Source organism: Halichoerus grypus, chromosome 3, assembly GCF_964656455.1.
Source record: "Halichoerus grypus chromosome 3, mHalGry1.hap1.1, whole genome shotgun sequence".
Classification (NCBI taxonomy): Eukaryota; Metazoa; Chordata; class Mammalia; order Carnivora; family Phocidae; genus Halichoerus; species Halichoerus grypus.
The window spans coordinates 169,658,218-169,684,167 of NC_135714.1; the positions used below are offsets into that span (position 1 = coordinate 169,658,218).

The window sequence follows — 25,950 nt, forward strand, 5'->3', positions numbered from 1 at the left end:
TCCCCCTGTAAGTTCCAGCCTTGTATCTTATAGATAAGAAAATTGGGGCAAAGTCAGATGACTTGCCTAGAGCTGGTTCAGTGGTACCAAGATTGTATCACCAGATAGCATGTAATTTCAGAATTTTATGGCTGGAAGGTATTTTCCAAGTCAATTCAGTAGCTCATTTTACAGCTTAATATAAACTATGCTTGTTCATACAATTTCTAAGTAATACACGAATGCAGCAAAATTGTGTTTTCTCAAAGCTTGTCTTCTGTCCTGGCCATGGTAAAGATTAAAATGTCAATCACCAGAATTTCTTTATAATTTTAACAGATATTTTTGTATTAATTTCAGGAATTGTCCATTATTTGTAGTATTTTTTTATTGTGTACTTTGTGATGCTGTTAAAGTTTTTTGAAAATATAGTATATTTAAAGCTGAAGTGAAAGGTTAAAATTTTTTTATTTAAATTACTTATTTTTCAGTCTTACGTAAAATGTAATACTGTGTGAGAATTTGTGCTGCTTTATTAGAGTTTTGTGTTTTTAAAATCTGGTTGATTTTTAACTTTTGTAAAATTTTTTTTAAAGGCATCTTACTTTGGAAACAGCACAGTTTGGCTTCCATGTCATCTTTGAGTATGAGAGAGAATTCCTACTTTGAGCATGTCCTCAACAGAGACCAAAGAACCAGGTTTGTTCCTTCAAGAAGTCTCCTAAAGCCGGTGGAGCAGCATCCATTTCCAGAAGTCGATAATAATGTGTTCATGATGCCTGTGAATGGACTGTATGGCCAAGTGACTCATTAAGTTATTCGTGGAAGAATGGTAAAAAAAAAAAAAAAAAAAAAAAGAAGAAAAGGCAGATTTCAAGAAGTGACCCCAATATCATTTAGGATTTTTGAGGAGTTGAAAGAAGATAGTTCTGAAAAGAGGAGTGAAAGACTCTAGCACATATCTTTACATGTTTCTTATAGTACCTCTGTTAACCCAGCTGCTTTTGTGTATAATATTTGAGTTATTTTCCTCTACTGCGATAGCTGGTAGTCCCCTCATGAACAGAGTTTTATTTCATGTGGATAGAGAACTAGTAGCTATGGTAGGAGAAATGGGAACGGCCCCAGAAACCAGCTTCGGCTCGGTAATTACTAAAGGGACAGGATGTTGATGAATTGCTTCTTCATAATGTGCTGCTGCTTGTTCACAGTCTTTGCGGCTTTGGATCCATCTTCTTTTATCTGCTCTCAGCCTCTCTGTGTGCCTGCTTTTTCTTGCACAATTTTTTTAGCCTGAAGATCTAATGATCTAATGACCATATTTTTTTCGGTTTAAAAAATAAGAATTATATCTTCATAAATAGACCTTTGTTATGGTTCTGTCCTACCCTATGTTATTTTCTAAGATCAAGAATAGAATACTTTCCATTCGTTTTCAGATTTGCTCTTCTTAACTATTTTTATATTCTTGTTCAATGTTTGGTTTTCCTCTCTTGTTAGATGGAAATGAAGGATGATCTCTGTGTTGTGTTTTTAGTTATCTAGGAGACCAGAATAACATGGATCATAGAAATTTATAGAAAATTTACAACATCTTTTAACCATTACTGTTTTAAACTTGTTTTAAACCTCTATCAAACTTCTTTGTAGCAATATTGATGCAAATGTTACCTTCTTACTCTGCCCTTTCCTTTTTGGGGAAAGTAGTAAGAAGCAGGGATTTCTCCAAATGCTGGTAAGTGCAGAAAGAGAGAGGGAGAGAGTGCTTTTGTAATTAACAAATGAAGCAGGAGAGAAAGCTTTTGTACTTAACAAATGAAGCATTTGGTCATTAAGGTCATTAATGTGTATATTCACATTGTCAGTGTAAAAATTAGTTTGTGGCTTAGAACTAAGATCATTAACAGTAAATTTTACTGTTTTCAACTCTTCTTACTTTTGCAACTGAGTCAGTTGACCTGATCCACAATTTTCTTCTTTGTAAATTGAGGAAACCTCTATTCTTATGAATTAGGTTTTACCCAAAAGAGAGAAATATAAGCAAAAGAGCAGCTTTTAAATTTTAATTGAATAAACTGAAATTCCAGAAACCATCTTTTTTATAAATATGTCCTTCCCTAGTAAGCCTATTTGCTTCACCCTTTTTTCTCCTTTCTACCTTATCTGTTTATCACCTAGTGTCACTTTTACATTTTTTTTTTCCATCTGTCCAGAATTTCTTGCTTAGTATCTGTGTTTTGCCTACTTCCTGTCTTTTCCATGATTCAGCCTCCCATTGAAAGTGATTTCTGTTCTCCTTACCGTCTATTTCCTTGGCTGGGCCTCCTTCCTACTCCATTGCCTCCAGTCTTTTGTTGTTATCTCTTGTAATTCAGCTCCTGTCATCTCTAGCTCCTGCCTGTTTTACCCCTCACCTGTGTCCATCTCACTTCCTGTCCACTTGCATCCCACTCTCCTATCCCATCAGTGGTTATCTCGTCTCTTCCACGGCCCAGGTCTACCTCTGTTGGTATAAGCTCCCTGGTCTGTTGTGTTTCATGCAACTCTGATCCCTTCTCATCTCTTAATGGCTGATGTTTTCTTTCTGTACTTTATAGTCATTGTTCATTTGCCTTGTGAGTTCTTTTTCTATTTTTCTTGTCCCCGGGTGGTGGGTATTACTAGATGGATTTGTTGTCAGTATTTGCATAGAACACAGATCCTTGCTGTGTATTTCCTGGGTAGCCAGGATGAATCAATTATTATTAACTTTTCTTGGAACATTGAGCTTCCTGTGTTTTCTGCTTCTAAGAATTAGATTGGTATTCTAGAAGACTAATATTACTTCAAAGAGAGTCAGGATAGTCATATGATGCTGTCATTTTAACTCTTTATCCAAGAGTTCATGACATTTGAATTCACTCCCTTGTTTTGAAAGATTAAAGAAGACATCCAAACCAGGTTTGGAGAGTGGGTGGAAGGTGGGAAGAGAAAGGTAAATACTAGAAAAGGATTCATAGTCAATTTCTAGAACTGGAAAGAAAACTAAAAACACAAACCACATGCTTTAACATTTTTTAGGTAAAAGGTCCCCTAATAGAATGAAAAATACCAGTAATTCTGTTAATTAGTTTTAGTACTAGATCATCTGTATTTTTACATTTCCATTTAAGTTCCAACACCTTTATTTAATGTTTAACAAAACAGAAACTTAATCTTGTAAATATTCATTTTATTTTGAGAGACTTGATGTTGCCTTAATTATTAACCTGTGTCATTTTATAATTACACTGTAACGTTCTCAAAAATGCCGTTAACATCCGACTCTGTTAGTTTCTTGCGTGGTAAAGCACATAAATTGTATGGTTTTGCCCCTCTGGACTCTGTAGTCATGTTATAATGAAAAGGTAGCTTATTGGCAAACTTATTTTATGCTGTTGATGATTTATGTTGTCTTACATTTTTCCATAATTTTTTATGTACTACGAATGTGGAGTGATCCTGTAATTGAGTTTTCTTTTTTTTAATTTTTTTATTGTTATGTTAATCCCCATACATTACATCATTAGTTTTAGATATAGTGTTCCATGATTCATTGTTTGTGCATAACACCCAGTGCTCCATGCAGAACGTGCCCTCCTCAATACCCATCACCAGGCTAACCCATCCTCCCAACCCCCTCCCCTCTAGAACCCTCAGTTTGTTTTTCAGAGTCCATTGTCTCTCATGGTTCTTCTCCCCCTCCGATTTCCCCCCCTTCATTCTTCCCCTCCTGCTGTAATTGAGTTTTCTATAGTGTGTATGAACTACTGGAAGTAGACTAATGTAAGTGTAGATGCAGCTTTATGAAACTTAAAAAAAAGAAGAGCCCTATACAGCACGTAATGTAGTGCTTCAGATTTTAAGAATAACCGTACAAACGGATTGATTGTATGGAACATTCTTTCTGCCTGTGCCTTCTCTAATTGTGGTGGTGGTGGTTGGGCATCTTGAAGCTGAACGAATGGCTACTGGTCTGATATGATAATGTTTCTGTAATATTCACCACCTGTGAGCAGCTAGCTAGTAAAAATAACATCAGAACCATGGATAAGCTACTAAGAAGAAATTTATGTAGATGTGCTAAGTACAGGACTATGTTCTGGGATTACAGAGATGAACAAAGTATAGTCTGTTCTCTCTGGAAGCTCATAGTTGAGTAGGAAAATTTGGTAAGTGCATGATTGCAGTACAGTGTAGCAAATGCTAAAATACACATATTTAGAAGCTGTTACAGGAACAGCCCAATTGTGTAGGTCAAAAACCTAAAAAAGTCAGAAAAAATACATATATAACTGTGTGTATATATTGTTTATAAATTCTGACTGTGATGTAATTGCTGGTGTCTCCCTTATTACCTGGGCAGGTTACTCAAGGCACTCAGACTCAGTGTCTTCCCCTTGAAATAGTGATAATTATCTAGAATTATTATATGGATTAACTGAGATAATATATAGGAGGTACTAGTATGGTCCTTTATTCAATTATTACTTAGAATTTGGAGAACATGATATAGGATTATACTCTCATTGCATAGATAATATTGCTGCTCAGAATGCTTGGAATTCCCATTTTAAATTTACTTTTAATAGTTTTTAAGAAAACTAAACTTACTCAAAACCTTGTAGTCAGTCTCTTTTTTTTTAAGCCAAAAGAAGGTTATTTGATCTATTTGCCAATTGTAGTTCTCAGTGACAATTGTCTATGCCCGTAAATCAGATCTGTTCTCAAAGAATTTAAAATTTGCTACCATTAAACATATTTGACAAAAGTGTGCCACAGGCTTCTAAAGTATTTAGCAAGAGTGACAACATCATTGGAATAGGTCTTTGTAATGACTGCTTTTGGGAAAGTTGGGTAAGACTTATTGGGGACAGAAACTTTTGAATGTGTTATAAAATTAGTCTTTGTATAGGTGTAGTCCCAACACTGGATTATATATACCAACCTGAATAGATTTTCCTAATTGTATCTATGTTTTTGTTATTTTAAAAGGTGTTTAAATTAACTTCTTTTAAAAGAACCAAACTGAACAGTGTGCATTTTCTTATGTAGTAGAAAATATTGGCATAATAATTTAATACTATTTTGTTCATGGTTGATTAATTTTTTCCTAAATGAACAGGTCTTTAAGATAAGGGTCTGTGTCCTAGACTATATGATAAATCAGGCTGGGTAAACTTTTCATTTGATGAAACAAATTGATTTTCTGATTTGGGTTGTTTGGCCTTGTTATAAAAGTCCACTAAGTCGTAGCATGATTAGACTTGTCTATCATATTGTGATTTAAAGATAACAGTACTGAGATAAAACAACCAGCCCAGATTTTTGTTACAGATCAAAATACATGTCTTGTTTAGAGCTTCTCTATTAAAGTTCGTTATTTACAATCAAGAGATTTAAATAAGTTTAGTTTGTATCTTACGGCTGGTATTTATTTGTATTGACATTACAGTCATAGATAGGGAAACGATTTCCATAGAAAGGGAGACTTGATGTATTAATATTCCAAAGCTTAGTTTAAGTTGGTTATGATGAGAAAAGTGGCTTTCACTTGATTCTCTGGAAGATTCTCAGGTCTGTGAGCATGTTAACAATAACATGTTTAATCCCCATAATAAATATTTAGTTAGGAGAGATATTTGGGAAACTGCTGCAGATGATGTAGAATGAGCTGAGGTACAGTTTTGTCTTTTATTGTTTTGTCCCTGTTACATTCTTAGAGAAACTAAAATTTTTTTAAAAGATTTTATTTATTTGTCAGGGAGAGATTGAGAGAGAGCATGCAAGCCGGGAGAGCAGCAGGCAGAGGGAGAAGCAGGCTCCCTGCTGAGCAGGGAGCCTGATGACGGGCTCGATCCTAGGACCCTGGGATCATGACCTGAGCCAAAGGCAGACGCTTAACTGACTGAGCCACCCAGGCATCCCAAAACTAAATTTTTCAAATAGTGTTTTATTTTTTTCTTGGTTTTTATTTATCATTACCAATAAGAATAATGGTTACCATTATGGATCCTCAGTAGGGCCAGGCCCTTGACATACATTGAACTCTTTGCTACTGCTAGTGTAATTCTTTCTAATAAAATTTGATGTTATAAAATAGGTTTTATATACTATCCATTCATATATAATATATAATGTATGTTTACTTTGACAAGTAAATAAATGTTAGGGAAGTTCTGCAGAACAATAGGTTTGTTGTGTGACGTATTTCCCACTATAAAAATGAGGAGATTGAGGGAGGTTGTTGAACTGCCCAAGGTCATACGAATAGTAAGTGGTGAAACCAGGAATTTAAGCTAAGTCTGGTTAAATTTCATGCTTTCATTCACTTTTCTGTACTGACTTTTAAATTATTTCTCCTTGGGGCACCTGGGTGACCAGTCAGTTAAGCAGTTAAGTGTCTAACTCTTGGTTTCAGCTCAGGTCATGACCTCAGGGTCCTGGGAAAGAGCCCCACATTGGCTCCGTGCTCAGTGGGGAGTCTGCTTGTCTCCCTCTCTCTCTGCCCCTCCCCCTGCTCACTCTCAAATAAATAAATCTTTAAAAAATAAAAGATTTCCTCTTGGAAAAGTGAAATTTACTTTTATAAGTGCATATTATTTTGAACCAAGGAGTATTCTTATTAATCCTATGCTGTATGCCTTTTTCCAAAAAAAAAAAAAATAATAATAACTTTGTTTATAGTTTATAAGATTATAGAAGGCTCAATGTTCAAGGTAGTCAGTGCTTAGGGGAAAGAATAAAATCAGATAATACAGAAAAGTATAAAGGGGGTGGTGAAAATCACTAGTAATTCTATCACTCAGAGGTTAACATTTTGGTAATAAAATACATATATGTATATTTTTAAAACAAAAATAAGTTCATAGCATGGATATTGTCTAGTAACACTTCTTTTGTTTATTATATATTGGCCATCATTTCACATCATTGTTGTTTTTTTTCCCCACATCATTGTTAGTTTATATCTTACGAAATTTTTTTCATTTTTAAAAAATAATCGTTTTATTTTGGATTTATAGAGAAATTGCACAGATAGTACAGAGAGTTCCCAGATTCCCCTATCATCAACTTCTTACATTAGCGTGGGGCATTTGTCACAATGAACCCAAACTGATACATTATAATTGAAGTCCTTGCTTTATTGAGATTTCCCTAGTTTTTACCTCATGTCTTCTTCTGTCTCAGGATCCCATCCACGATTCCACACTACATGTAGTCGTCATGTCTCCTTAGGCTCTCCATGGCTGTCACTGTTTCTCAGACTTACCTTGTTTTGTAGGACTTGACAGTTTTGAGGAGTACTGGTCAGATATTGTAGAATGCCCCTCAGCTGGGTTTGTTTGATGTTTTTTCTCATGGTTAGAATGGGGTTATGTGGGGTTAGACTGAGGGAGGCCAGGGAGGCGAAATGCTGTTTTTATGACATCGTTTCAAGGGTGCATCCTATCTGTATGACTTTACTGTTGATATTGACCTTGGTATCCTGGCTGAGGTGGTGTTTGTCAGGTTTCTCTATTGTAAAGTTACTCTTTTTTTCTCTGCTTTCCGTCTTGTGCTCTCTGGAAGGAAGGCAGCCCACACTTAGGGAGCGAGAGTTATGCTCCACCTCCTGGAGGGCAAAAGCAGAGTTTCTGCATACATTATTTGGAATTCGTCTACACAGGAGATTTATCTATCCTCTCGCATTTATCTCTATTGAATCATTTATTTGTATCAGTGTAGACTAGTGGGTATTGATACTTTGGGTTAAATCCAATATAACTTTATTGCTCTAATTTTTCTAGCTGTGGCCATTGGGAGTCTTTCAGTTGGTTCCTGTATCCCTTTGCCATACCCCTACGTTGTGGGTTAATATCTTCATTTTTTTGCATAGCTGCATGGTATTCCATTGTAAGACTCTACAACGATATATTTAACTAAACCCTGACTGATGGTAATCTATGTATCAGATTTTTCACTGGTAGAAACAATACTGTGATGAGAAGTCTTCAAAATATATTTATAAAAGTATTATTTGATAATTACTCAGGAAAAATTGCTTTATTAAAGGGACTGCCTTTTATACCCTTACCTGAGGCAAATTTCTGAAGTGTGAGCATTTTTACCTTGCCTATGAAAAACAGTGGTATATTTATCACTGTGGTTGTTTCCCTGTTTTCTTTTGTTTTTTAAGGATTTTATTTATTTTGAGAGAGAGAGCATGCACATGAACGGGGGTGGGGGGCAGGTGGAGAGGGAGAAGCAGACTCCCCGCTGAGCAGGGAGCCCGATGCGGGGCTCAATCCCAGGACCCTGGGATATGACCTGAGCCGAAGGCAGATGCTTAACCGACTGAGCCACCCAGGATGAGAGCTGATGGCGGGGGTGGCACCTGTGGTCCTAGAGAGCTGCTTTGAGATCACATCTTGCCTTCAGACACCTGTTCCTTGTCAGTATAGAAGCAGTTACTGTACACAATGAACTCCGTTCATAAGAATAAAACAGCATTCTCAAAGAATAAAAACTTAACTGGAAGCAATCTTCGAAATCATGTTCCATCCCTGCATTTTAGAAATCGGAAACTGTGGTACCACAGGGTAGGATGATTTGCCTGGGAATTTGCCATAATGGAAGGATTCAAGAACCTGAATTTCTGGGGTGCCTGGGTGGTTCAGTCGGTTAAGCATCCAGCTCTTGATTTCGGCTCAGGTCATGTTCTCAGGGTTGTGAGATTAAGCCCCAGGTTGGCTCTGTGCTGGGTGTGGAGTCTGCTTAAGACTCTGTTTTCCTCTCCTGCATCCCCCACCCCCATCCCAGGCTTTCGGTCTGTCTTTTGTTTTTAAAAAAAAACAAACCTGAATTTCTGCTCAGAATTCCTTGTTACGTGAGTATATTTTATATCCTATTGCAAGGATATACACAGTTTTTATGTTGGAAAATTTCAAACATGTACCAAAGAAGACAAGATAGAATAATTCATCCCCATGGTCTCCATCTCTCAGCTTTACCTGTCAATTTGTGGCTGGTCTTGTTTAAATTCTCATCCAATCGCCCCCCCCCCCCCCGCACCATATTATATTAAAGCATATCCCAGATACTAAATTATTCATCTGTAAATATTTCAATATGTTCAAGAAATCTTTTTCAAAACACAACCACAATATCATTATTCTTAAAAAAATTTCTATTTAAGGATATTTAGTTGTAAAAACTTCCAAAAATTTGTATTCACCATGGATTAGAATCAGGCATTACTGGGCGCCTGGGTGGCTCAGTTGGTTAGGCGACTGCCTTCGGCTCAGGTCATGATCCCGGAGTCCTGGGATCAAGTCCCGCATCGGGCTCCCGGCTCAGCAGGGAGCCTGCTTCTCCCTCTGACCGTATCCCCTCTCATGCTGTTTCTCTCTGTCAAATGAATAAGTAAACAAAATCTTTAAAAAAAAAAGAATCAGGCATTACTGAAAATACATTTCCTTGGTATAATCCCCCAAAATTATAGAGAGTTTTTTTTTTTAAAAGATTTATTTATGTATTTTAGAGCAAGAGAGTAAGCATGTGAGAGCACAAGGAGAGGGGAATCAGACTCCCCACTGAGCAGGGAGCCCGATGTGGAGCTCGATCCCAGGACCCTGAGATCATGACCTGAGCCAAAATCAAGAGTGGGACACTTAACCAACTGAGCCACCCAGGCGCCCCAGAGAGATTTTTTTTTTTTTTTAAAGATTTTACTTACTTATTTGACAGAGCACAAGTAGAGCCACAGGCAGAGGGAGAGGGAGAAGCAGGCTCTCCGCTGAGCAGGGAACCCGACGTGGGGCTCGATCCCAGGAGCCTGGGATCATGACCTGAGCCGAAGACAGATGCTTAACGGACTGAGCCACCCAGGCACCCTGCCCCTAGAGAGATTTTAATGTGTTACCTGTATAGCATACAAAATGGCCTAGGTTATGGCTTTTATAAAAAATGTATTAGGGTTTTACCCTGGGAAAAATAAGTTAACCTCTCATGAGATTTCTTTAGAGCAGAGAGAAATACATAAAGACTGTATGACAGATATCATCCCCCAATTGTATACATTTGCTTTTTGGCCCTTCTTTACTCTTTATCTGTGCATGGGACAGAAATTCCAAGTATAAAATCTCTTTTCAGATTTTATCCTATTAACTGAAGCCATGGACGAGAGTATAGTGGTAAAGCCATTCTATTCCACATCTTCTGTAGAGGGATGTTTGAATGTCGAGTAAAATTCCTGCACGTTACTTCCTGAATTAGGAGTTTACAAAGCTTCTAAGACAATCAACGTGTTGACATCGTTACTGCATTTTCATTTGCTTTTAAGAAGATAATTTAAGAGGAAAGAATATCTTTTATGTCAGAGCTGATCGTAAAGGCAGAACCAACTGCAATTACTCTGTTTACTTCAAGCAGCACACTAAGAGGATTACTTGACTGTCAACAATTTAAAAGGATGGCTAATAACTCCCAATATTTTAAAATATCATATTTTCTTGGGGTTTCCCTGGATCTTTAAAATTAAAATTGAGGTGTTATTTTCCCCTAGAAAAACAGCCCTGTCTCAGAGGCTTTACAACCGGAATAGGAAACTTCCTTTTAAATACCCATTTACTTGCATTGAATTTATCCTAGAATTGCTTCTGTTTTTTGACATGCTGTTAAAATATGCAATGATCTAAATTGAAGATGGAGTGAAAAAGAGGGCTGAAATTTTCTTTCTGCTTTTTCTAAGCCAGACCGAAACCAATCTTAACAGCATAGTTTTATTTAAAACTATTTTATTGCTAGTAAATATTCATCTTGCTAGCCCGTATTGTTCATTATATGCAGATTCATGTTTTATTCTAACCTAATCTAGACTTTTCTGCCTTGCATTTGACAGTGTTACAGCCTTTCCGTTTTCTTTCATGAATAGGCTTTGTTATAGTCAGTCAGCTTAATTTTCTTTCCATTTTGAGTGCCCTATTTGTATTATTTCTGAATGTTGGCTCACTTTTATCTACTGGTTTTCATTCAGTGAACATCTTTTAAAGAAGAGAAATCATTGTTACTTCTCATTTCTGAGCAAAAGTTGAAAGATTAATAAAAAATAACCAGTTTCAACTACCATCTCTGGTCAAGTGCATTCAGTTTTCCTAGGCTAATGTGTATTATGGATTTTAAGTTCTTGGAGGACATAGTATTCATCATCCTGTGCTATGATTGACCTCTGTAGCATTTCACCTACTCTGCCTATTTTAAGCTACTTTATAAACCTCTTCTTGATACATAAAGAATACTTTTTCTTAAAATCCTCTTTGCTTTGAAATTGTCTTTTCTTGACACCTTTACTACTTGTCAGCATGTGATCTTGGTTGAATTTCTTATCTTCTTTCAGTTCCCTCCTCTGAAAACTGAGGATATTAATCAGCGGTCATCTCATTGGATTGTTGAGTTAAATGAGATAAGTTGTAGAGCCTGGCACATAATAAATGCTCCAAAAATATTATTCAAGCCATCCTATTCTTTCCAGCCATCCTTATTATATCTTTCCCCTTTACTTGTTTATACCTCACTTGATTAGGAAAAATGGTGTATGTATCTTTTTTTTTTTTTTAAGATTTTATTTATTTATTTGACAGAGAGAGAGACAGTGAGAGAGGGAACACAAGCGTGGGAGAGGGAGAAGCAGGTTTCCCACAGAGCAGGGAGCCAGAAGCCAGATGCGGGACTCGATCCCAGGGCCCTGGGGTCATGACCTGAGCCAAAGGCAGATGCTTAACAACTGAGCCACCCAGGCGCCCCTGGTGTATGTATCTTAAATAAGTGACCACCTTCACGTTTTCCTCAAACTTTTATTGTTTTCCTCAAACTTTTATTGTTTTCCTCAAACTTTTTTTTAAAAACTTCATTTTGAAATGATTACAGATTCATAGGGAATTGCAAAAATACAGAGAGGTCCCATATATCCTTCACCCAGTTTTCCCTCAAAGGTAGCTATAGTACAAGATCAAAACCAGAAAATTGACACTGGTGCCATCCAGAGCTTACCAGATTTATCCAGTTTTATATGCACTCATTTTTGTGTGTGTGTCGTGTGTATAGTTCTGTGCAGTTTGATCACATGTGTATTTGTGTAACCACCATCGCAATCAAGGTACAGGAGACTCTATCCCTGACCCATCAACCCAAGCTTCCTCTTGCTCTCCTTTATAATTTCCCCAAACCCTTGGTAACCACTAATCAGTTCTCTAGCTTTCTAATTTTGTTACTCAGAATAGTATGCAAATGGAGTCATGCCGCGTGTGATCTTTAGAGATTGGCTTGTTTTACTCAGCATAATGCTTGTGAGATCATTCAAGTTGTTGTGTGTCAAATAGTCTGTTCCTTTTATTGCTGAGTTCTGTTCCATGGTGTGGATGCACCACAGTTTAACCGTCTGTCTAGTGGGAGGACATTTGGGTTGTTTACAGTTCTGGGTTATTACAAATAAAGCTGCTGTGAACATTTGTGTACAGGTGTTTTGTGTAGACCTAAGTTGTCATTTCACTGGGATAAATGCTTAGGAGTATAGTTCCTGGATCAGAACTTTTTAAATGGACCATTGTAAGCTTCTTTGAAAATACATGCTAATGCCATATGCAAATATATAAAAGCAGTTATTTCTTAATGCCAGCCATTATAAATAATATAGTATCCTTTGTTTTAAAATATCTTTCTGTATAATTTGCAGCATCAGTGCAAAGTATTGAATCCTGTCTTTTGTACTGTAACTTTTTAAATTTTTTTATTTAAATTCAATTAATTAACATATAGTGTATTATTAGTTTCAGATCTTTTTGTACTGTAATATAATGTGTACTAAATAAATATTTCATTTTGTTAATGAATCCCCTTTCATACTGTATTGACATTTTTCTTGGGTATATTACTGTTCTCAGATACTAAATTCAAGTGGGGGACATATTTCAAGTAATGTTTTTTTGTTTTTATCGATTCTTTGCAATGTGATAGATGTTGAAATTTTAAAATACTCGTAAAGATAAGCATGAAAAGTCAGGAAGTCCATTAATTAATATCCAGCAATATTTCAAATAATTAGTAGACTAATGTTGGACTTTTGTTTTCCAACATAATGTTTGGGGTCCTAAGATGTTTCATAAACTCATTGTCTCCAAGATTAGTAATAAATGATGTCATTATTAAGGCAAACCTACAAATACTGTTGACATGTAAAGAGCTCCTAATGATAATACCCATAGATTTAAGTAATGTTATTGAAGTTGGGCATCAAAAGTCAGCAGTAGGACAATATAAATTACATGTGGTGGACAGGCATTAGCTGGTTGATCAGTTTGGCTTTCCCAAATATATCTAATAGCCTTAAAATAACTGATAAAGGGAAAGCTCTGTAAAAATTGGTAGAAGGGAAGGAAATGAAATGTAGAAAGCAGTGGTTCTTAACTCTGACTGCTCATTTGAATAGGTAACTTTTAAAGTGAAACAAACACCTTTCCCTGGGCCAGTTAAATTAGACTCTAGAAGTGGTGCCCAGGCGTTGGTATTTTTAAAATGTTTCCAGGCAGTTTTCATGTTTAGCTGGGGTTGAGAACCACTGACCCAACAGGAATGGCCTCTATGTGCTCATATTTCTTCACCTTAGAATTTAATAGTGTTTGTGCTGTAAGCATCCATCTCTTATGTATTGGACTAATGTGGGTTCCACATACCTTTTATTTATGGCTCTGTGGAGATGCCTGTTTTCCTAAGGGGGGTGGGAGGCAAGCCACACTTGTAAATTGTGGACACATTGAAACTATAACACAGCTTTAATATGTGTAACAGAGGAGTGCCTATCTTTGGAATGAAATACCCCAAACAGTGAGAAACTCTAAATCATTGACAAGTCAAAAGGAAGCTAGGTTTCATCTGGGGCATATTATAGGTGGGACACTTTTTGGGAAATTGGGCATTTAGAAAACCTGCATGGGGTGTTGGGGTGAGAGGCCTCAGTTTTTACTGATAGATCCTATTGTCAGCCTTACTTAGTTTTTCTTTTTTTATTTCAATTTTTCCTTTGCAAAAGTGTAACAAGTGGAAGTATGCAAAGATGAGTACAGACAAAAAGAATTAATACCCCACCAATGTTCACAGCCTGATGTGAATTCTTCCACACCTTTTTCTATATTCATAAAAGTATTTTTAACAACATAAGGTTTATGAGTTTTTTGTTTTTAAAATAGGATCATACTCTATACTTTATTATGAAGTGTTTCCTCCTTAATATATCATGGATATTTCTTTAGGTCAATATAGATCTAACTCTTATTTTAAAAAAATGAATAACATTTTCAATATGCCATAATGTATTGAGCCATTTGCCTGTGAATGGACATTCAGAGTGTTTCCTCTTTTTTTTTTTTTTAATTTCCCACGAACAATGGTGTATCTTTGTATATTTAAGCTTAGGTACTTTTGCTTTTGTTTGTAAAGTATTCTTATAATCCGTGGTTTGGTTTTGGTCAGATTTCTTAGTTTCTGGATACTTTCTTTGATACTGAGAATTAGTGGGCTAATAATGTCAATTGATTTCCAGTTAATTGGCTCCTAGGTATTAAGTTGGGCATTAGATAGGAGAATCAGTTATTTTAGAAATGGATATTAATAAATCCTAGTGGCCACAAATGTTTTTCATAGGCCCTAGAATCCCTAAGGTAGAGTACCTTAATGGGAGGCCATGAGATGGGCTTCATGGGGTCCACGAACCATCTGATATTGATTGAAAAGTTGTGTATAAATTGTACATTTAATGGCTTTAACTAATCTTTTCAAAGGGGTTTTTATTGCCCCTCAAAATGGTTAAAAATTGGTCATACAGGTATCAGAGAGTAGTACTTAGTCTACAGAACCTGTAAAGTACTGAGTTGCCCATTGATAGCACATTTTTAATCACAGTATCTTCTTTCTGTAAAGATCTGGATGGAAATACGTTTCTAATTTCCAGATGGCATAAGCCTAGGAGAGATGGCTAATGCCATAGCTAGCAGACTTCAGACTCAGAATAACCTGAATAGGTCATAATGATGTTCTAAAAACAGCAAGATGAAAGATATTAAGGATAAACATGTGCAGGAACTAAAGAATGCTTGGGCATGGAGGACAATCTCAGATGCACCTAAGATGAAAAAGAGCTAGGAGTTGATTTGCCCACAGGCTTGTGTGGGCTAACTCTGTGATGTGGCTGCTAAAAATATGAGTGAGTTGGACCACATTTGATGAATTGTGTTTGCGTCTGAAAACCACATTTGAGGTGAGACACAAGCAAAGAAGTAAGACAAGGATAGCGATGGACTGAGATGTGAAGTCACATAAGCAACCACTGCAAAAGGAGTTTGGTTGTTGGATCTGAAGGAGAGGGTGTAAAAGAACAATGGTGGCAACCGTTGTAGGTTAAGGAATAGGAAGACCAGAAAATGTGCCCAGTAAATGTTCGAATGAATGACTATTACAAGGCTAAGGATTTTGACTTGACCTAAGCTCTTGTGAGAGTTCTCCAGTAATGGGGTGGGCTCTTCTAGAAAGCAGTAACTTCCCAGTGGAGCCCTTTAGTCATAGTGATGGGTGACCGGGGTAGGGCTGTAGAAGGTGTCCTGTTCTCAGTGATAAACTGTTTAACAGGACTTCAAAACTCTGTTAATTGAATTTTATATTTCTCTCAAGTACTTTAATTCTAAAACAGGAGACAATTCCAGGATAATATTGTAGGCTCTTTAAGAGTACTTTTATGGAAGGAGTGTTTTTGACTCACAGACCACATGATTGTCTGTGCAGGTGCTGCAACATTGAACTCTACTAGGTTTCTATCTGAAACTGATGTATGCGTTACTCCTGTTAAACCTGAAGTAGCTAGTCTAGACTTGTAGAGTGAGTGTGGTTAAAGATTGTGTTTTTGTGACTTTAGAGAGAAGAAAAACCACATTCTTTTCAAGCTACAAAAAGAGTAAAAAAGGAAATTTCACCACTTCCGTGGCCTCAGGAAACAGGCACACTATCTCCATTAGACTAATTGTCTGAATCCTGACTCAGATAATAGTAACACAGCAGAGAACTGGTGTCCCGCTGTATCATTTACGTAGGTGTGCCCCTCGGTGTGCATACTGCCCTGTGAAAATGGATCTTTAGTATTTGTTTAAGTTGGTTAACAGAGATATCTTTTATTACCCCTCAAATAGTCAAAACAATATGAAAGACCGTTAGGTTATAGAAATGGGTATTGTCCAAAGTATTTTCTATGAGGCTTTTTAAAAGCCAAACCCCGTGTCTCCCACTAGCAGTTTTAAAAGAGATTGGGGGCTGCTGCCTCTTAGGACCCCATGGTTTCACTCCTTTTTATAGGGCCCTAGAGGTTTAGGTCAGGGTTTAAGATGGGCTCCACCACTCACTGGCTGTGCGGCCCTGACGTTCCCAAGAAAGATAGTGCTGGTGCTTCTGGCATTGTGAGAAAGCATGGTGCTGGGGGATCGGGAGAACTCAGCACCCGTTCTGTTCCTGTATCTTCTGCTCTCACCTCGTGACCTCCTTTCTGTTTTTCCCGATTCAACAGATATTGTCATCTGTATGTCTTGTACTATCTTGAAAATAGCCCATCTAAAACTAATTTTTTTATCCCCATCCCCACACCCACCCCTTCCTCTTCTCATCCTAAACCTGCTCCTGCTCTCTCCTCCTGTCTTCTTTTTCATCCATGAGTACCACTCACCAGAGGTAGCACTGGGAGAGGCTAACATTGCAAGCTCTGGAGTCCTCCCATCTTGGATTAAATTCCGGCTCTATCACTATTGCCACGTGGCATTGGACAAGTTACTTAATGTCTGTCTCTAAATTTCAGTTTCTTCAATTATAAAATCAGTATGGTAGCCATCTGTCTTATAGAATCGGGAAAATTCAGGGAGATACATACATGTTAGCACTCGGTATGGTTGCTGATGCCTAAGTGAGTGCACAGTATGCACTTATTATTTATAACTCGAGCTAGAAGTGATGATGTCATCCTTAATTCTTCTTTCCCCTCACCTAAGCATCCTCAGTGCTGTTGATTCTACCTCAGGAGTCTTTCCTCTTTCTCATCACTGCTTTTAGGTCAGGGTTTTTTAATTTGAATTTATCATACTCAAAGAGGTTAATAATCCCTTGAAATTATATGTACATCTTTTGACATATGTGTGTTTTTCCTAAGGAGAGGGCTTTTAGCCTTTGTCATTGACTTTCACACAGGTCAGTGACCCACAAAATGTTAATAACTACTGGCTTCGACTCTTATCTCTAGCCTGTATCCAGTAGCATACACACTGACATTCTTCCTCTCGGCTCCATGCCTGTAATCTCTTCACACTGTTGCCCAGTTAACTTTTTTTTATTTTTTTACGTTTTTACATCACCGCCCTGCTAACACGGTTATGTTGACTCTCTGTTGCCTGTAGTAGTGGTTTTCCCCCCAGACCACATACTAGAATCACATGGGAAGCTTTTAAAGAAATACCCAGGTCCCATCCTAGACCAGTTAACTGATACTAACAAATAACAGGCATCAATATTTTGTTTTAAAGCTTCCCAGGAGATTTTTTTTTTTAAGATTTTATTTATTTATTTGACAGAGAGAGAGAGCACAAGTAGGCAGAGCGGCAGGCAGAGGGAGAGGGAGAAGCAGGCTCTCTGCTGAGCAGGGAGCCCGATGTGGGGCTCAATCCCAGGACCCCGGGATCATGACCTGAGCTGAAGGCAGCGGTTTAACCGACTGAGCCACCCAGACTCCCCTTCCCGGGAGATTTTAATGTGTAGCCAGACTTGAGAGCCTCAGGGCTACAGGATACTGGCCGAACTTGTTAGCGTGGCACTTAAAGTCCTCAGCAACCCAGTGCTGATCTACCTCTTCAGCCTGATCTGTGTCCTCTCCCATTCATATCCCATCACTTGCTCTCTGGATTTATACTTTTGCTATTCCCAGAACATTCTGTGTTGTTTCCTCCCTCTGAGCTTTTGCCTGTACTGCTCACTCTGCCTAAAATGCCTTTCACCCTTCTCTGCCTGGTCATTTGAATCATGAAACAAACCTTCCCCCAACCCCCAAGGAGAATTGCAACGCTACTTTTGTACAAACTTCTATTATAGGCCTTAAAGTGTATTATAATTACTTGTGTATCTGTCTTCCACATTACACTGAACTCCTAGAAGGTAGGATCCTTCTTTATTTCATTTCTCTAGTGTTGACACCAGATATAAGAAGCTAATGAGAGTCTGTCTAATGAATGAGTAAATGACAGTGAACAAACAGCAGCCTACTCTGGGGAATCTGGAAATCCATGGGGTTGGGGAAAGTAAAATATGGTATACTAGCTGTGGTAAGGAATGCTCAGCAGAAGTTTTATCCTCTACTATTGCTCTTCCATACTTTTATAAGAATGAAAGATCAATATATGGAGTTTCTCATCTGAGACTAGGAAAGTCAAGACCAGCTTTGAAAACATCTCCAAACACTATTGAATATTATCAAACATAATAGCGTAAAGTTGTATCATGTTTGTCTCCTGAGACTCCAGAGATTTCTAAGTGAGAGATGGAGAATCAGCCATTACGATGATGGCAGCTTTATTTTCCTCAGTGGATTATCCTAACTTAGTTACTGATTTAAAGACACCCTTATATGGACAGTTCTTCAGACATTATATGTTTCTAATTTTGATCTCACCCCTGGCCTTTATGTTTAACTGCTGCCTAGTCCTTCTGTTGGCTATTTTTAATACTTTTTTTTCTCTGTGTGTCTCAGAATTGTCCAACACATTCTAAAGAACAGTAACTTCAATGTGATTTATTCTTCCTGTTTCTTCAGTGCCCAGGATTAATTTAATGGTGATTTCAGAAGAGATTACTTTAGTAAACGATCTGAGAGAGGCTCTTTTGGATATTGTTTGGGGGATGTCTTGGGTTGTTTATTTGCCTTTTATCTTAGTTATTTTTCCTGAACCCCCCCCCCCCACTACACTCTGACGAGAAGAGATGGCTTATTTAACACTTATACAAAGGACAGTGAGTACTAGTCTGATGTCATGGGGTGGGTGTACATCGTTCTGATATGCTGTGTATGAACAACTAGAATACCCTTTGTCTAACTGGCTTCTGATTATTTTATAATCTTATAAGCTTGAATAATAAGGACAAGATTTTTCTTACATCAGAATATTAGTTGGAATGTATTAATATGCTGTCCTTTTATGCTTCCATTCATCTTATTTAAAAAGTATTTAAAAAGCCTTAAAGAAATCTGGATTTATCAAGAGCCCTTCCTTTAAATATGTTTATATAAAAGGATCTCAATCTGTGAAACTAAAAAGAGTCATTTTTAGTCATTTTTAAAGAGGATTTTTAGGAACAGATGTGAGTCAAAGAATTGGGAAATGCACCCTTTCCTGGCAACTGTAAAGACAGGAAAGTATAATGTCAACCAACTCTTACAGTGACCACATTAAGGTCTAAAATGGATAATTGTCTATTATTTCACAGTCTACAATCAACCACAGATACCCCGGTACTGTCTGTCCACTCTTCGTGTGGTGAGCCAGGGCCTACAGAGAGGAACTGGTCCATGGTGCTTCTGAGAATGGCTTCTTGGATTATTATAATTACTGGGCTGTTAGAATTCTTAGAGCTGAGTTGTTAATCCTCTGGTTTTTTGCTGCTTTGAAAAGTTAGCTCCATCATTGGAGCACTGTTGTAAGTGAACTATTTAGTGCTTAAGAGATACAGTTGTATATGTCTATCATCGAGAGATTAGGCTGTGCCACCCCCGCCCCCGGGAGAAACTAGCACCTCCTGGGTTCTTGTAGCAAGTGAAATTAGAATCTCCTAGGAATACGTCAACAGACCACATCCATTGACAGCAGAGCTTTCAAAAGTTAGAGAATACATTCTTGATTTCCCAAGTATCTTGGTAAATTGGTGCCAAGTATTGTATTCCACCACACACTTAAGCATTTGCCCTTCAAACAAACCTTACAAATGCTCGGGGACCCATAAGAACATATTTAAAATTATTAGTAATAAAACCGGTGGCTTTCAGCTGTTACTATGAGGATCCTTTCTTTCTTACCCTGCAAGTTCCCTATTCATCCAAAATAAGATGGAGAGGGAACCTAAAAACCTACCAAAGTAGATTCTCTACCACATACAGGTGGTTTAACGTGGAATTCCCCTTCATTGTTACTTTCTATAGCTAAAAATATATATATAACTAAAAAATATATAAATATATTTTATATATAGAAATCTGTGCCAAGTACTGTTCTGAGTGCTATATGTACATTAACTCATTTTCTGAACAATCCTTGGAAGTGGGTTCTTATCCTCATGTTACAGGTGGACGGAGAGAATTCTGAGTAACTCAACAATGGTCGCAAAGCTGGTAAACTTTGATTTGAATGATCTCAGCAGTATGACTCTGTTGCCCTCTTTTCCTTAGAAAGTCTTAAATCTCAAGTGAGAAAGTAGAGTAGCTCTCACCCTAAAAAGACTGTACATGCTGTTGAAGTAAGCTCGATTGCTGTGAAGCAGTGTGCATTGGAATAACAAAAATTAATACTTGGTGCTAATGTACCAAAAGCTTTTGGAGGTCAGTAGCCTGTTGCTTGATTCTTAATAGTTTTCTTGTAATTGGATCAAATAAATGGAGAAGTGGGTGTTAATGATCCGCAGCTCAGCCGGCGTGTTAACCCACGTGCTGGCCACCAGCACAGGAGTGGTAACAAAGTTTGATTTGTGGTGGGTGAAATTTGCCTTCGTATTATCTGTAAGAAAGAGGTTTCTAAACAAATAAATAGTATGAGATTGCAGGACATTTTCCTTATTTCAACAGACTATTTTCAAGTACTTTCGCCTTAAAAATGGAGAGAACTCACTTTAACATTTTATTAATAGATTCAAGTAATAAGGCTGCATTTAAAAGTATTTTCAGTGTGGATTTATGACTACCTCGAAGCCAAATTAGAGTACAATGAGTAAGATTTTGTTACTGTTGAAATACTTTGAAATATCTTTTGAAATACTGTGCCTTTAAATCTAATGTTTTCCTAAAATTTCAAATTATGGTACATTTGTTTGTTGTTTTGGGTTAGCTTGAATACTAATAAATTATAGCAGTTCCGATTGTACTTAATAAGCTTGTGCTTATTTTTTCATTTAAGGTGTATTTATTACATAAAGTACTAGTGCTCGTTTGTTCAAATCTGGCTGCTAGGCTGTGTCTGTGTAGCACTTTCAAGCAGAGCATCTTATATCAGCAAATGCAGAAGTGTTGCCCCAAGAGAAAGGAGGCAACTCCTAGTTTCCGAGTAGAGGAGGGACGGCTTCTGCTCTTCTGAGTGGAGGCTAATGTTGGGGCGCATGAAAACATGTCTGACCCTGTGCTCTGGTGTGATTCTCTATGAACTCCAGACAAAGGGAAAGCAATTAAAAGCATATTTAGCACCTACTACATACCAGGTACTCTCTTTAGCAGTATAGCTGTGTCTATATATTCATGCACGTTTGTCTATCTACCTTGCTGTTATGCATAAACATGTGAATTTATTTAATAAAATGTTTATATATTAAGCACCAGTGTTTTACATGCTTTACAAACATAAACTCGTTAATCTTCATAATAACCATATGAAGTGTTTATATTACTATCCCCATTTTAAAGATGGTGAAACTAAGACACAGCAAGAGTAATTGCCTAAGGTCAACAACTACTGATGATGAAGCTAGAATTTGAACCCAGACAGACAGAGATGAATTCTGCATCTAGTCCATTCCCCAGACATACATTATAGCTCTCCTTTTTCTTTACCTTTGCTTAGGCCATTGCTTCTCCATAATGTTCTTTCCATTCCTTTTGCTCTTGAAAGCTCACCAGCATGCAAAGTCTCAGTTCAACTGTCACTTCCTCCAAGATGCCTTTCCTGATGAACCCAACTGGAAGCCTCTAATTAGATTCCTAATGGAATGAAATTTTACCCTTTGAGATACTTACTGATTATTCTCTTCTATGTAGAAGGTTTATATTTACTATCATATCTCATACCAGATGATAAGCCTCTTGAAGGCAGAACTGTCATTCACACTATTTTGTGCTATAGTCATGGGCATCCTGCCATTTATACAAATGTTGCAGAGGCTTGGGAGTTTCATGATGGCAGGAACCAGCTGTTCAACAAATGTTTGTTAAACGGGTGACCATTAGGAATGTATGCAGAGGGTAAAATTTCCCAGTACTATTCTAAGATACTTTAAAAAATCAACTATGTTGATGGGGCGCCTGGGTGGCTCAGTCGTTAAGCGTCTGCCTGTGGCTCAGGTCATGATCCCAGGGTTCTGGGATCGAGCCCCTGCATCGGGCTCTCTGCTCAGTGGGAAGCCTGCTTCTCCCTCTTCTGCTCCCCCTGCTTGTGTTCCCTCTCTCACTCTTCTTTCTCTGTCAAATAAATAAATAAAATCTTTAAAAATAAATCAACTATGTTAAAATAAGTACTCAAACAACAGCAGTAATAATACTGCCTTTATATTCACAGTCCTGATATAAATTATGTTATAAATGAATCGGGGCACCTGGGTGGCTCAGTCGGTTGAGTGTCTGACTCGATTTCAGATCAGGTTATGATCTCGGGGACCTGGGATCAAGCCCTGCTTCTGGGTTCTGCGCTCAGTGAGGAGTCTGGTTGAGGATTCTCTCCCTCTCCCTCTGTGCCTCCCCCCCTTCCCGCCCCCGCTCAGGCTTGTGGGCGTGTGCACACTCTCTCAAATATAAATAAATCTTTAAAAAAAAATAAAGCATGCTGAATTAACTACTTACCAAGGTTTTTATTTTTATTTTTTTAAAAGATTTTATTTATTTATTTGACAGAGAGAGATAGCGAGAGCAGGAACACAAGCAGGGGGAGTAGGAGAGGGAGAAGCAGGCTTCCCGCTGAGCAGGGGGCAGGATGCGGGGCTCGATCCCAGGACCCTGGGATCATGATCTGAGCCGAAGGCAGACGTTTAATGACTGAGCCACCCAGGCGCTCCTTACCAAGGTTTCTAAAAAGAATTGTCTTTAAGAGTTTGCTACTATGCGTGTCTTTTACTTATTTATTTACTTTTTTATTTTTAGCTTACAAAAAAAAGAATGCTCTTTTGGAGTTAGATTTTTCTGTTCATGTGTGGGTAAATTGGTACTCTAATCCATTTTTGAAGTATTTTGACAGATTGAATAGCTATGAACTGTGCCAATATAATCACTCTGAAGCCTAGGATGAAAGAATCATCTTTTTAGCATATATGTATAGTTGTAGCATTGAAGGCCCCATATATTTGTTTCAAATTATAGGATAGAATAAATAGAGAACTTCTGATTTTAGCAATTTTATAATCAGACCATATCACTGTTTCATTTTAGTTTGATTAACATAATAGTTGATTTGATAAAGTAAATACAGTAATCAGAATTGTGAATTTTAAGAATAACAGACATCAATTAGTCTTAAAAGGTTTAATTTGGAGATACAGGGATGGAATGTTACAGACTTTTTGAAGATATGTTTATCAGTGAGATTTTGCTGTGTAACAAATCACCTAATACTTAGAAAAATAAGCATATGTTATGTCTTACAATTCTGTAGGTCACCTGGGTGGTTCTTTTGGTTTGGGCTAGCCTGGCTGGTCTCTGCAGTCAGCAGGCAGCTTGGCTGGGGCCACGTGGTCTAGGATGGCCTCCCTCACATGTCCTGCGGTTGTCATGCTGGCCGGTGTGGGGGCCTCGGCAGCAGATGGTGCATCTTTGCTCCATGTGGTCTTCTCATCCTCAGTAGGCTAGCCAGCGCTTCTTCAGGTGGCATTCTTGGGGTTCCACAGTGCAGCAAGAGAGGGCAAGCAAGCCCCAGTGGGTCAGCACTTTTCAAGTTTGCCCTTGTCCTTCTGGCCAAATCAGAGTCAGTGTGGAAAGGGACTACCCAAGGGTAGATGCAGGGAAGCAGGAATAAATAGGGGGTCATTACTGCAATGGGCTGCCAAGATATGGAATTCATAGGTACTTATTTAGTCAGTGTTCCTAAATTCTGATGCAACCTTAGGCCAGCAACATGAGGTGATAAAATAGAGAAAAAATGAGCAGGCTATCAAAGCTACAGAGTTTTCAGAGAGATAGTTTATAGACCCTAGGTTCCCCTGAAATACTTCATAATCATTTGAAGCCCCTTTCGGCTTCTTATTTTTTGAAGCTTTGAGCTATAAAAGTGGGGAGCCTTTCTTCCTCCCTCAGTAAATATCCCAAATTGATCTTCAGTGAGGACCACACCGATGATAGAAGGGGTATGATCATAACGGCTACGGCCACTTAGTGAGAGCTCCCGTGTGCTGGTGTTGTGTGGCATCTCGGAGAGCTCGGACACCGGCCCTATCTGTTGGCATTATTATCCCTGTTTTACAGGAGAGAAAGCAGACTCGCAGAGGTCACATAGCTGGCTGGTGAGAGGCTACATTTTGAACCCAGGTCTTTCTGATTCCATAGCTACATCCGAAGAAGAGTTGCTTACCTAGTGGGTTGATTGTGTTTTTTTCCAGCACGAAGCCTTTGAGTATTTTATGTCACCCTTGAAAAACAGGGAACGATGGAGAAACAGGAGGGGTTTTTTTCCCTTTCTACTCTCCCTACCCTACAACCTCACTAGTTGGACCAAATAACCATGTTTAACTTGAAGATGATAAAAGCTCAGAATAGAAATATCACTGCTGGTTCCAGATGTAATTTTTAAATCTTTCGGAATAACTGATCCCTCCATCATGTCACCATGACTCTTCTAAGGTTCCAAAGTAAAATTTAGAATCCTGAGATATTCTGGAACATATATTTAAAATGTCGTTAGAAGATAACCTTCATTTAAAAAATCAACTGCTCCTCTCCCCAGCTCTTACCCCCATGTGCGCTCCCAGAGCACAGTGCACATAACTGTTTCTTCATACTCACCGGAACGTTGTGTTTGCCTGGGTGGGTCTGTCCTTCTCACCAGAGTGTGAGCTTCTAGAACATGGAGCCCTTGTCTCTCCTCTCTGTACCAGCAGCACCTAGCCCCACGTGGGAGCATTCCAGTATCTGCTATGTGATTTTATAACTGAATTCCATGCCTGGGGAGGAATTCTTTTCTTCTCCCTCCTTTTGGTCTATTTGTCCTCCTTTGGTCTTTTCTCCTTTCTAGATCATTTTTCTTCCCCTTTCAGGCTGTCTCTAGTCTTCACCTTTCCTCAGCTTTCCTTTTCTCCCACTAGCTCATTAGTCATTTTTATATTCACTTCATGTTGAATATAAAATATTCATGAATATATCCAAGATACATTGAGTTCAATAAAATATGTTATTAAAATTAATTTTCCCTGTTATTTTCACTTTTTTAACCTTACTATGAGAAAATTTAAAATTATGTATGTGGCTACTCTAGAGGGTCGATATCCAGGTGAATTCATTAATGCGAGTTCATAAAAACAGTTGTTTTTGTTTTTGTTTCAATTGCATGGATCTGTTGCACTAAAGATCCCATAGATCACCATCTTCCACTCACATAACGCTGCCTCCTCTCCTGCCTCCCCCACCACCAAAAATTCAGGAGAATGAATGGGGTGAATTTACCTTGCTTTTAATAGTGCACACAGATTTTTCTCTACTGTCATAAGTATGCCTGGAACAAAAGTACAGTTGACTCTTAAATTATTTTCACTAATGAAAAGGAAGCAGCAGAGTGACTAATGTAAATTGGAGGATACACTATTTTCTTTGGAATGTTTGGGTTCTTCCATTTTGGAACAGGTGTGGCCACTGTTGAAAGAAACAGTGGAGTCACACTCAGCATATTTGATACATGAGAAACTGGAAAACTGCTCAGCGTTCTCTGCCTTCCATATAATGGATGTAGGATT

The 25,950-nt window shown here is 37.9% G+C and overlaps 1 protein-coding gene across 5 annotated transcripts in view; it reads left to right on the top strand.

Annotated features, from left to right (window-relative positions):
- SLC20A2 (solute carrier family 20 member 2) overlaps window positions 1-25,950 on the top strand; it is a 105,276-nt gene that overhangs the window by 5,649 nt on the left and 73,677 nt on the right. For 3 of the 5 annotated variants that reach the window (XM_078069566.1, XM_036102319.2, XM_078069567.1), the window contains exon 3: window positions 576-678. The exons of the other annotated variants lie outside the window; for them this stretch is intronic. The gene's annotated coding sequence lies outside the window, so the exon portion shown is untranslated. The remainder of the gene's footprint in view (window positions 1-575; window positions 679-25,950) is intronic. 5 annotated transcript variants of the gene reach the window in all.